Genomic DNA, 12762 nt, shown 5'->3' on the forward strand with positions numbered 1-12762 from the left:
CTCTTGAGGCTAGCCTTGACTGCCATGGCGGCGACTTCCTTGCCAGTCCCGTGTCAGGCAAATGTCATTGTCAACTGTGAAGGAACTTCCCCCACAAAGTCCCGGGGATCCCTCCGAAATGCTCCTCTTTTGTATCTGAACAATTTTTTGTTCTTTCTCACTTATCGCCCCTTGGTTTTATCACATGAGTTTTCGAGTTTTGCATTTGCAACGCTTTTCCTTTTTCCTGTCGTCAGGCCTTATTTGACACATTGTCTGGCGGTGCCAACTGGCTTCTTTCCCTTTTATTTTCCCCATTTCTTATTGTATGTGCGTGTCTGGAGTGCAGGCTCTTCTGCTTTTCCAAGCCGTTAATGAGCAGACCAGGCTCACCATCTCCGCCTGTGGAGTGTGAGAGCTACTTGACAAAAAAATGTGTATCTGGGAGCTACGCACATTCTCAGACTCAGGTGCGGTGTGTGTGGCCGGAATAAATACTTGCCAGGGAAGGGGAAATATGGTTAAGTAAAGTCCACACAACTCTAATGTCACTTGGCACCTGGAAAAATAACAGTCCATGTCTATTGACTGGCTGCGAATTCCCAATAATGTGTGTCTGTGGTTGGCAAATACTAACACAGTTGGCTAAAAACGTTTGTCTTCTGTTATTTGACTGCTAAGGGGAATGAAAATGCAGTTTCTAAATAAATATATAAAATTAAACATATACTATACCAAAAATAGCTCAAAATATCCTTAAAACAGGAAGATATCTCACCACATTTTTCTTTATCAACCTCACGAGACTCTTTGTTTGATTTCCAGATTGTGTCAGAGTTTTTGAGTCATCAAAACAAATCTTTTGGTTAGTAAAAGATAAAGAAAGGTGTACATGAATAGAGGGAATGAGTTACAAAAGACCTATTGTAAATTTAAAAAATCTATAAACTTATACATACAAAACCCAAAATGTCGTTTGGGTTTTAATAAGATAAAAGGTGTGAGATTGGAATGTGGTAAACACCTTCTGGCAATCCTTTAGCTCTCATTATCAAGGTATCTGTTTTTTGTTTGTGTTCATCAACTGTCACAAAATATTTTGATTTAGATATCTAAACCAATGGCCTTAACCTTAACCCCTGAACCGACCTCCTGCGGCAGCTGCAATAATTGTTGAAACAACTTTTCCCATTCGCCGACAGCCCGCAGATGTCAAGCTGATTCTTTTGATTGCTCATTTGTGTCATCAGATAAGATTGGGAAATTGGGAAAATATGGAATGGAAAATGGGAGCGGACTCCACCCTCCTCCACACACACACACACACACACACACACTCTGTCTCAGTTTGTTTGACAGTTTCAACGAAATTTAGGGCGCAATATCTTCTTCATGAGGATTCTCCCTCAGTTTTCATTTTTTTTTTCTTCTTTTGGGGGAACATCAATTAGAGGCGTCACTTTAAATTGCCGTTAAGTCTGCCAATTCTGGCCAGTCATTGAGGGAGCCACAAGGGTAACCATTGGGGAACTCCTCCAGAAAATAATCGTGGCGGATATAACAATAAAAATCAGGTCGCCTTCATCTTCATTTATCAGGCGAGGAAGACAATGAAAGTGGGAATGACTCCGACTCCGACTTCGACTGCGATTGCGGGAGCTTGTCAGTTGCCGTTACAATAAATTAGCCTGTCAATTTCCACCGCTTCGGGTTATCGCTTTTACCCCTTTTCCTTTTGGAGTTCTCCAGAAATTAATTACACTGGAATCCTTTTCCTGCGAGCATTTTGACTTTCGCCGCGTGCCAACGCAACGCCTCTGCGATGGATGATGTGTTGGCCTTGCTGTAATTAAAAACATGTCTCTTTAAGTGGCCAAAAAAAAAGTAAGAAGAATTGAGTAAGAAATGAGTAAGAGGAAAAGTGTTGAATTTATGGCTATTGCCAGGGTCTATAAGAAGCAAGAAAGCCGAAGTGTGCATACCCTTGCAGTTACAGTAAAATTGGGGTGTTTCAACTATCATAACTAAGCCAAAAATGCATTAATTTCAAATCGGTTTGCTTTTCTGTACTAGTTTTTACAAGGTTATTAAATTTACATATTAAGTTTTACAATTAATAATGTTTGAAATTTTGTCAAATTTTTTGGTTTCTTTTAATTAAAAAACCCCTTAAAAAATTTGGAGAAAATTTCAAAATTTTAATTTTCTACCGGACATTGCTAGATCGACTCAGCTCTTCATGCTGATCAAGAATATATATGGTTTATAGGGTCGGAAATGACTGCTTCACATAGTTACAAGCTTCTGACTAAATTTATAATACCCTGGAAGAGTATTAGTGAGTGAGTGAGCTTCTTCTTAGTTATCCAAAAGTATTGCATTGCTCAGATGATATTTAAGAGGTCGAAAGATAATCAGTATCACTATCACTATCGATCTTAACAGTGGGGAGGCAGCGAACAGAATGAGGCCAGAGCTGCTGCGGCGCCTCTATTTATAGTCCCCGAGTAAAGAGAACAGAGAGAGTGAGAGTCGAAGAGAACGAAGTACGCAGAGCGATATGCAGGGAGAAATGGAGAGAAAGGGATATCTCTAGAGATACATAAAGAGAGATGAACATACCGAAAATGTTAGACATAAATAGAGAAGGAGAGAGCGGGAGAGAGAGTGAGAGACAGAAATATAAATATAGAGATATAGAGAGGGACAGAGAAATACAGAGAAAAGCCTATTTACTGTCTTTACAATATTATGTTATAACAAAAAGAGGCCAACTTTTCTAACTAAATAAAGTAATAAACCCCCCAAAACCTAAACAATATAATCAGACGAAACGTAAAAAAAACACACACCCGTCTTCTAGCTGCAATTTAACGATGTCATTGCTCTCTCTTTCCAGATTCTTTTTTATATTTTTTATTATTGTGCTTTGGTTTTCCCTAAGTAAAAAAAGAAAGAAACAAAGATTTATGGGTCTCATTTTAAGTGCCACAAAAATAGTTTCATGTTGTGATTATTATCTGGGTAAAAGAATTAAAAGCAAAGAAAGGGGTGGAGTGTTTGCCCATTAAATAAATGAACCCGAAAACCAAGAAAAACAACGAAGGAAACTTCTTAAAATAAAAATTAAACAAACATTTCCTATTTTAGAATATTTCAGTTGCATATTAAATTGAATTTTGTGCATCTTTATTTGTTACTTTTGAACACCCCCATTTAAAAGGCAGAGGCAGAAGGCTTCCTTTTTGGCCAAGTGCCCACTGGCCAGTTGTCCGAAAAAATAAAAACTGGTTTCCCTTCCAGTTTTAGTTTCGGATGTATCCGAAGCAGCAGCAGTTCGATATTTAAGAGCGCCTTTCTGTGAGCGCCTCAAGAGAACCTCCACGAACTACAGAAACAACCCAAGCCAAAAAGCTGAAAAACCAAACTCAAACTGGTTTTTATTTTGGCTCTGACTCCGACTCCGACTCCGACTCCGGCCAATTGTTTAAGCCTCGAATGGGAAAAGTAAACAAAAAACAACAACTGCTGCCAGCAGTCGTATCTTTGTATCTTTGTATCTCATTGGTGGTATAAGCATGCTTGTGCCTAGGCACGTGCATTGAACTTGGCTTAAGGAAACTAGGATGGAACTCTTGGCTCGGATCTTCTAAAAGCCAGGAGGAGTATCCTCCTCCTGTCTACCTGTCTGTCCCCTGATGATTTGATTAATTTCACTATTAGCTGATCTCTCTTTCTTGGTAAGACGTCCGCCCTGCCATTTGATTTGTAATTAGCTGCCCCTTGTTGTCTCCTGCAGCAGCTAGCTTTTCTTTTCTTGGCCAAAAAGAAAAGAAAACCGAAATGCGTCCAGGTGACTGACCATGAAAACGGAGCTTAAAACCTTTTAAACTCTAAAACAAAGTTGGTAGGGCACCTTGAAAAATACTTGGTTAATATAGTAATGGTACTTGGTAGTTGTTATTACTTATTTTCATATAACCTTACAGGTTGGGATCTGTAAATAGTTTATATGGGTTTGGATACTTGTTGGGTCTTAAACTTTATCCATATTACTAAATAATTTACATTTTATTTAGGATATAGTTATATTAAATACTGATTTAGAATATATACTGGTTTAGATACTTGTTGGGTCTTGAACTATATCATAATCCTAAATAATTTACATTTTGTTTAAGGTATAAGTATGTTATTATCATTATAGTTTATTAAATCTGTTTTTAATAGCATTTTCTTCGAGTGTTGATTGTCTGAATTGCGTTGCCTGTTCCCGTTCTTGAAAACCAATCCGCCAGACAAGATACGCGCCTTTGTGCCTTCTTTTGTACCCTAACAAAGGGTATTTTTATTTGAATAAAGTGTTTAAAAATTATTTAAAATGAATGTAAAATGTAGAAATATTCTAAAAAGGGAACATGTACAAATACTTTGGAATTGTTTTATAAATATAAATTTAAAATACAGAAAAGTACTAAATCTGTATAATTTCTCTCTGAATAATATTTCAAAAATTATGTGATTTGTTTATGTTCTAAAAAATAAAAAAACATAAAGTATGACATGAAAAATATGGCAATATATATATGGCAAATTCGTAGCTTTTAAATAGAGATATTAATCGAATATTGCTTCTGTAGGGTATTTCAACTTCGAATTTTTGGGAGTTATCTCCTCTCCCTGCTGTTGTTATTTTGTGTGTTAGTTTGCTGCTGCTTCTTTATTTATTTATTTTGTTGTTGTTGTTGTTATTATTGTTGTTGTTATTGTTGTTGTTGTTGTGTTGTTGTTGTGTTGTTCCCTGCATCTTCAGTGGCTGGTGGCATTGGTTGGAACTTGGTTTGGTGGCTCCAATTCGATGCCTTCGACCTGCTGTTTCTGCTGCCCAATGTGCCTCGCTTTCCAGCTTTATTCTGTTCTGGGTTCGGTTTTGGTTCTTTCGAAAAGTTTTTAGGCCTGCGGTTCCCTCCTCCCCCTCTCCACCTCTCCCTGTTGGCCATCCTGCCATGATTAATGATGCGTTCTGTTGTGATTCGTTCTAAACGTGGGAAATCGGCAGCAGAAGTCGCCGAGCTTTCAAATCGTCGTCCCTTCCCTTTCTCGGCCCGTTCTCTTTTGTTAACTCGGCTTGCTCGCTCTTAACCTTTCCATCTTGCAAAAAAAAAATATATATATATTTATATATATATGAGAAAAGAAAAGACCACGCAATAATTATTTTTGGCCATCGTCATACATAATTTCTCAAGCAATTAATTTCTTTTCACGCCGAAATCTTTGACATGTGACAAGCGAATGATTTTCTATAATCTGCCATTTGATATTGCATAATCGCGCAAGGATTTGTTATGCTAATCCCAGGGATTATCTATAGAACAAAATTAAGTGAAATTGGTAAAGAAATTCTCAGCAGGTTTTAGCCAATTTGATTAGAGGTATTAATTCCCTGGCCATTGACAGAGCTCTCGGGTTCTACTATCATATTGATGGATGGCTGAGTTAATGATTGTGTGTTTTATGTAAATCTTGCTAATTATCTTTCTTTTGAAATTTAATTTTCATTTCATATTTTACCAGTAAAACCAGTTCAGGAGTAAAAGAGATGTTTATTATGAAAAGAAATTGTGTTTTCTAGACATAATTCAGAATCTAGCGACAACAGAAATAATCCATAATATAAAGAAAGACCTTTTTTTTAATTTAATTTTCTTTTTGATTGGGAAAACAAATAGATTTTGGTCTCTTTTGAAGTTGTTTTTCATACTTTTCCTGTTATTTTCCATCTTTTCTTCCTGCTGTTTTGTCTATTTTTGTTTTGCTCTCAAAATTGTTTTCCTAATTGCGCCTTATAATTGATATTAGCTCTCTTTTGCTCTCTCTTTCGCAACTCCATTTTGGTTGCCAGCTAAAGATGCAGCCCCCAGACCCCAACTCTCTTTCCGCCACTGTCTCCACACTCACACTCTATCTCCTTTTCTCCCTTTTCCTTACCCAAAAAAATAACACAAAAATTGATCTTGAGCATATTTCTTTTAAATATATAAGAGGTATATAAGTTTAAAACTCTATTATGTTAAAAATGTACTTCTTTTCAACCTGTTTACTTCATATTTATTCTACTCACAAGCATGTAACTAAATTTAAAACGAATCTAACTGTAATTGTAAGTGCACAAGTGCTCATTGATTTGCCTAGGCTCCAACAATAACAACTTTGTTTTATGAGCTCTTTCTCTCTCTCTGTGCAATCGCTCTCCTGCACTTTGCTGCTCCATTGTGTACTCATTCTCTTTGGGGATCTCTCTCTCCGAAGATCCACTCACAGCTGTGGCACTCTTTGGGGCTCCATTCAACTTTGTTTTCTCTCAGCTGCTGCACTTTGCCACTCAAATTATGCTTTCTCTTAAGATGAGCACTTGAAGAAATAATAGTAACTATTTAAGTATGAAGGGTTTTCTTTAATTATTTAATTTCTTAGAGCTGAATTTAGAGCTGCTTTAGAGACATCTAATTTAAGTTACACTACCCAGCACCCATTTTCATTGAATGCCTCGATAAGTCCTTTGGTAATAAATATTAATAATACTTTATAAATTATTTATTAGTTTTTAATTGAGCAAACTAGTTTAGTACACTACATTGTTACGTTCATGCACTATATTTCGTCAAGTGTAAGAGAGCTCCCTTATTCTCTTCAACTGTGGCTCAACTTCTTGAGCTCTGCCGCTGCTAAGAGAGCGCGCGACGCCTGCGTGTTGAGTAGTTTCTCCGGAATCCGGATGGTTCCGATGTCTTGTGTATATCTCATTCGGTTCTCAGATCTGAGTTACTTTTTTTTGAGTCGTCGTCGAGTGCACAACGCATAGCGGTTAGCGGATTGCGGTCTCGAATTCAGTTGTCGCGTGTGCCATTTAAAAATTAATAAAATAATCCAAAAAATTCATATATATATTAACTGAAAAGTGAGTTAACGAAACGAAAATTACTAGATCACCGGCTCCGATAAGCTGTGTGTGTGTGTGCAATAATAATTCAAGAAAGTCTGTATTTACGAGCGAAACGTGCATTGCGGCGACAAAATGTAAAGTGCTCAGGCAAAAGTGAAGTTTCTCCACGATAAAGTGCTCTCAAAATTGTGATTGTTTGTTCCCGAAAATACAAATACAAATTCCAAATGTAAATATCTGATTTAAAAGATCTGAAATTAAAATAAAACCAAGTGTTTGGCAGTCATTCGAAGTGAAGCGAAGAGGTTTTTCTACCTTGATTTATTGCCTGTAAAGAGATCTCCTCAGTCCCTCACTCACTCGTCTCCCCAAAAAAACAACTCATTTCTAACAGTAAAAGTTGCTTATGTCACGACGCACATACACACAGGCGTACCTGTGGTTTCAAACCCTATTTTGAGCTTTTCGTAGTCTGGCAACTCTGCCGCACAGCCGGAGTAAAGTTGTTTAACTTGTTTCTTTTTTTCTTTTTTTTTCGGCGTGCCACCAGCAGTTTTTCTGCTTTTTTGCCTTTCGTGCTTATCTTTTGCGCATTTTCTAACAGTCTTCTGTCACCTGCACCCGCCGCCCCCTGCCAGAAATTCATTATTTTTTGACCCCCCCACCCCCTGACCATTTGCTTAATTAACTTGTCGACCAAAATAACAAAAAGAAGATTCAAACTTTCTTGAGCTGGAGGAACTCCCCAAAAAGGTATTTTTGGTTTTTATAGACTTCTCTTCTGATGTTGATTTGGGAATTAATCAATGGATGTGTAAATCTTGCTTTTTAAGGCACGTGTAAGGAGATAGGAATCTGTAAAGCCTCAAGATTTAATTATACTACTAGTAAGTCTCTTGGCAACAGATTGAATTCAACTTTTCAAACATTATTTCACCAAGAACTAACTCTAGATAGCTTCCTCTTTCTTCTAAATATAAAAATGTAATACATAACCCTGATGTTCACACCAAACCAATTAGCAGAGTGAAGGAGGGCGCCTCCAAACCTAAGAAACCTTCAATTCTCAAGTCGTGTTTTATGGCCTTAAAAGAACCCTGGAAAAATTCTAAGCAGGTAGCCGCCAAATGATCCCTAAATCCTCCTCCACAGCCATGTTGTTGTGTAATTCAATATTATTCTTCTTGTGGATATTTGTATTTATCCCAAAACAGGATCCTACAAATGAAACTCTACTCGGTTCGGTTTGTTTTGTTTTCATCTTTCCTCATTTGTTTTTCGATCGAGTCTTGTGTTGTGTTTAGGTCACTTTGCTTTAACGAGAATTTGTTTTATGTTTGTTTTTTCGTCGTTTCTCTGACTGTGAGGCCAGCACGTTCAGGCAAAATGCTTAAATACTTAAGCCTGCTTATCACGTAACCCAGCTCAGAAACGGAGCCCGTGAAAAGCCATGGAATAGCTCTTGAATCCACCGACTTGACACACACACAGAGAGCGGTAATGAAAAGATATTGCCTGGGGAGTGGTCATAAAGGAAGTATCAATCTTTGTCTTGGTTTATTGGGTATTCATTGGTATTTCATCATTGACCGTAATTGGGTTTTCTGATGTTCCTTTAAGAGGTGACCAGAGAGCCAAAAGAAGTTGGTTAATTGGGGTTTCCGAAACGGGAAAAATACCTAATACAAGGACCTTAGTTTCTTAGAAATGAGTTATAGTTGATTTCCATGATGGATAGTTTGGTAATAAGCTCAGAAACCAGATCTTATCATGACTTTCTTCAAGCTCTCAGTAGAATTATTTGAAAACATTAAACCTCCTCTGTGAGTCACAGAATCACACAACTAACCCTGCTTTTCCTATAGAAAACCTTCTCATATTCTCAGTGCCTGGTCATTGTTTTTCTCGCAATCTTTTTCCATTACTTTCCATATGAATTTCTCAACTTACACCTCATTTACTGAGCAGATTCATCGCTGACTTTATCAGTCTCTGCTTCTCCGCTTATCACTCTGGAAAGCCATTAAAAGAATTACAAAGACAAAACACTAAAAGTTTCAAATTTCAATAGAAATCAATTTAGACCACTTGTGTTTTCTCAGCTTTCTGGCTTAAAGCTTTTGTTTATAAAAAAAGAAAATAAATAAAGAAGGAAAGAAGAAAGGCATCTCAACATTCCCATCGTTCGTTTTCATGGTGTTCTGGAGAAGAGAGACCCATAAAAAATAATAAAAATAACAAACCAAAAAGCCATTAAAAGGTAGCTTGAAATTGTCATTAAAAACTGAGAAAAACTGAAAAATGAGACGAACAACGGCAGGAAAGATAACCCTATATGGCGGCAAAGGCATTAAATTTGTAACTCCAAAATGTAACTACCAAAAGTCATAAATGTTTGGATTACAAATATTTTAATGGTCGAGACGATTAAACAAGGCGGGAGGTTAACTTTCTTACCTCACTTAACAGTAAAGAGTGTGTGTTTGTGTGTGTGAGTGTGTGTAATTCTTGGTAAATGCGATTGGCATCTGTAAACCTCTCCATAAAAGCAAATATAAAACAAACGATGCAAAATGTTCTTAACAAATGAGCAAACAGTAAAAATCCATCCTCCTTTTCTTGATTGAAAGTACTTAGAACTACAGTTGAGGTCGTTTAAATAGGGTCGAAGGGGGATTGTTTTGAGTAAAGAGAGAGAGAGAGCGAAAAATAAAATTATGGGATGATATTTTATTATTTTTTAATATGTTTTTGATAGTAAATAAAAATATTTTAAAGGTTTTGTACTAAAAACATACTTTTAAATTAGATTTCTGATTTAGAAAATGGATTTCTTTTCTTAAGGCTGATGTTGTAATATTTTTTATTGTATACTTGTAATTTATATTTCATTTAAAAGATAATAAAAGATATTAATAATAAAAAACATTTAATATAAAGTGCTTTAAATATTAAACCCTTGTTGGTATCATAATTCTTGATTTCTGAACAATCTAAAATATACATGTATTTTATGAAACTATTTTATTTACTTGATAAAATATATGAAATAAATCAGAAAATAGTACAAAATCAATACTTAAAATCCTTCATTATTTATTTTCGAATAGAATTTATGAAATACATAAAATCCTTTCCCTATTTTTCTTCCCTTAATTGTATTAGCTCCTTGCCTTTGTGTTTATGATTGTGTCTGTGTGTGTGTAGCAGGTACCCCTAAGAAAGATATATCCATTATCCATGTTAATTATCGGTAGGAAAAATGTTTTCCACTCTCAAAACAGGCCAAACCACTTGTGTGTGGTGTATATTAGGTGTGTGTGTGTGTGTGTGGTGCCTCCTCGCTTGGCTCAGTTTATAATGCAAAACCAGGCTTAAACTCGGACCTCGTTGAAGGATCCATCGCCTAACGGTTGTTACACACACTTGCAGCTCCTTGAGTAGAAAAACACACACAGATACGAAAAGGTAGTTTTCGGATGCCTCTTCTCGAAGGTTGCAAATAAAAATCGGAAACAAGTTTCATCGCCTGCCACCTCTCTACCTCTGCTCTTTCCCTTACCTTACCTTACCTTACCTGGCTTCCAAACTGGTTAAGAAAAAAAATAAGAAGAAAAAAACTCTTTTGCGTATTGCAAAAGCCTGCACTTAGTTTATTTTTTTCTCCTCTCATTTTCTGTGCTTTTTCGTTTGGTACCGTTAGCAATTTGCCAAAAGTAAATTGGCCCAAAAAGAAAAAAGCAACAAGCAAGATTCAATTGCAATTTGCGCTAACTCTCGGGGTTCGTTCATAAAAATTGCATTTTATGGAGCCGCAAAAAACAAAAAAAAAGAAAGAAATACAACAGGTCAAGGTCAGCTACGTGCCATTTCATTTCATTTTTGGATCCAGACTTTTAACACCAAATCGAAAAAAGCAGGAAAAGACGTTGAAAGAAGCAGGAAAGCACAACAAAAGCATGACAAGCGAAAGCTTCTTGGCGGATTTTTGGCTCTTGGCTTTGTTGGATTTCGTATTTATTTGGGTTTTAGCATTTACCTTTTGCCGGAATCAGGTCAAAGTGGCGGTTCGCAGCTGCTTTCTACTGCCACGCCCCATAAAAGGTTTATTTTGGCCACAGCTTTCCTTTCTTGTTCGCCTTAAGGGGCAGCCCAGCATCTTGACTCTCTTTGGATTGTGTTTTTTGTTATTATTTTGCGGGGTCAGGCAAGGTCAATGAGACGTCAATATGTCAATGCTTTACATATTCATTTATTCATCACAACTGTTATTATTATTTTTTTCCACCACTTTTTGTGTCACAACCAACACTTCTCCTCCTTACCTGTAATTAAAGTTCGAGAGACTCAGAGACTCGAGATTTTTTACGAGAGTTTTTACAAGTTGTATAAGGCGTGAAAATTTCACTTTTTTTTCTCTTCCAATTCGACACAAGTCTTAAAAGTCGAAAATCTGTAGTACAAATTGCTGGCAAATCAACCAAACAAAGAGAGGTGCTTTGGCTTTAACTCTGTGATTCATATAAATGTGCGCATTGTTTTCATTTTTTACGGATTTCCCACGACTTTTCATCGAGATTTTAGTGCTTGCATTTTTCTCAAATAAACAATTTTTGATGAGGGAAGTGCCCTTGGGTGTTAAAATAATTAAATATTAGTTAAAGTAAGGTTTTATGAGATATAGAAAGGGGTTTAGTTAAATTTAAATCAATGTAGAATTTGATTAATTTAATTTGTAGAAATTAATAAAGATGATGATCTTTACCTTTTTTTAATGAAATTCTTCAATACCGAAAGACATAAATAATATATAATAATATTTTAATATCATGGAGTTGATTTACCCTTTCATTTAGCAATTGAGAGAGATTTTTATATAACAATTTTTTCCAACAAATCTAAGTTTAAAAAATTCATAACTAAGCCAAAAACTAATTAATTTTACTTCGGAAACCTGTCTTATGCAAGTTTTTTAAGGATTAATAAATCTGCATACTCAAATAAAAATTTTACAAAATAAAAAAATTTTGTCCTTTTTTTTTTTTTTAAATTTTAACCATTTAAAATTTTGAAAAAATTTCCAAATTTTTTTTATTTTTTTTTAAATGACTAGAAAGATTCCCCTGTTGATGCTGATCAAGAATATATATGATTTATAGGGCCGGAAATGACTCCTTCACATTTTTACAAGCTTCTGTCTATATTTATAATAAGGATATAAAAATATATCAACGTTTAATAAATTTGTATAGACAAAAGTGGGTCTTATGTATCTTTTAACTTGATTGTTGGCTGAGATCAATTACCTTTTTATAAAGTTCCTTCTACACCTGATCACTGCGGTATCGGTTTAACTGTTTATCAATCTCCTCTACCAATTTGGACTCCAAATAGGCTTTAATTTTAATCCAAAGCCACGCCCTGTTCTGCGTAAACCACAAGCTGAGACTTGATCGTTAATCACTTTGAAAGTTCATTAGATTTTGTGTGTTTGTTCCACTGAATCAAGAAAACGAAAAAAAAAGTTGAATTGATGTTAATTATGCTGCCAACAGTTGCTACCAAAAAAAGCGTTACAGTAGAGCTCAATGAACTGCGCCTAGGCCTCCTCTGCCCACGGCAAAAGATTTTCATATTTTCAGTGAGTTTTGATGGGTGCGTTTTACGTTTGCCTCAAGGTTTCCTGCCCCAAAGGTTACATAGTATTTATTATTGTTCTATTTAGTTTTGTAGCCTCATAAATCAATAATATACTACTACCGATATCGATTTGTGGATGCCATCATTAGCTTTGCTATTAATAATCTTGGGCGCTTCACTCGAACAATTACAATGCG

General features: G+C 35.9%; 1 protein-coding gene across 4 annotated transcripts in view; it reads left to right on the top strand.

Moving 5' to 3' along the window:
- Btk (tyrosine-protein kinase Btk29A) overlaps window positions 1-12762 on the top strand; it is a 51484-nt gene that overhangs the window by 22459 nt on the left and 16263 nt on the right. The window contains exon 1 of one of the 4 annotated variants that reach the window (XM_020943460.2): window positions 6796-7154. The exons of 2 other annotated variants lie outside the window; for them this stretch is intronic. The gene's annotated coding sequence lies outside the window, so the exon portion shown is untranslated. Of the gene's footprint in view, window positions 1-6795; window positions 7155-12762 lie in introns of those variants that run through there. One more of the 4 variants, XM_086830576.1, reaches the window with a different exon arrangement.

This window comes from Drosophila serrata, unplaced genomic scaffold (assembly GCF_035046125.1).
Source record: "Drosophila serrata isolate PLE 108 unplaced genomic scaffold, ASM3504612v1 contig_240, whole genome shotgun sequence".
NCBI lineage: Eukaryota > Metazoa > Arthropoda > Insecta > Diptera > Drosophilidae > Drosophila > Drosophila serrata.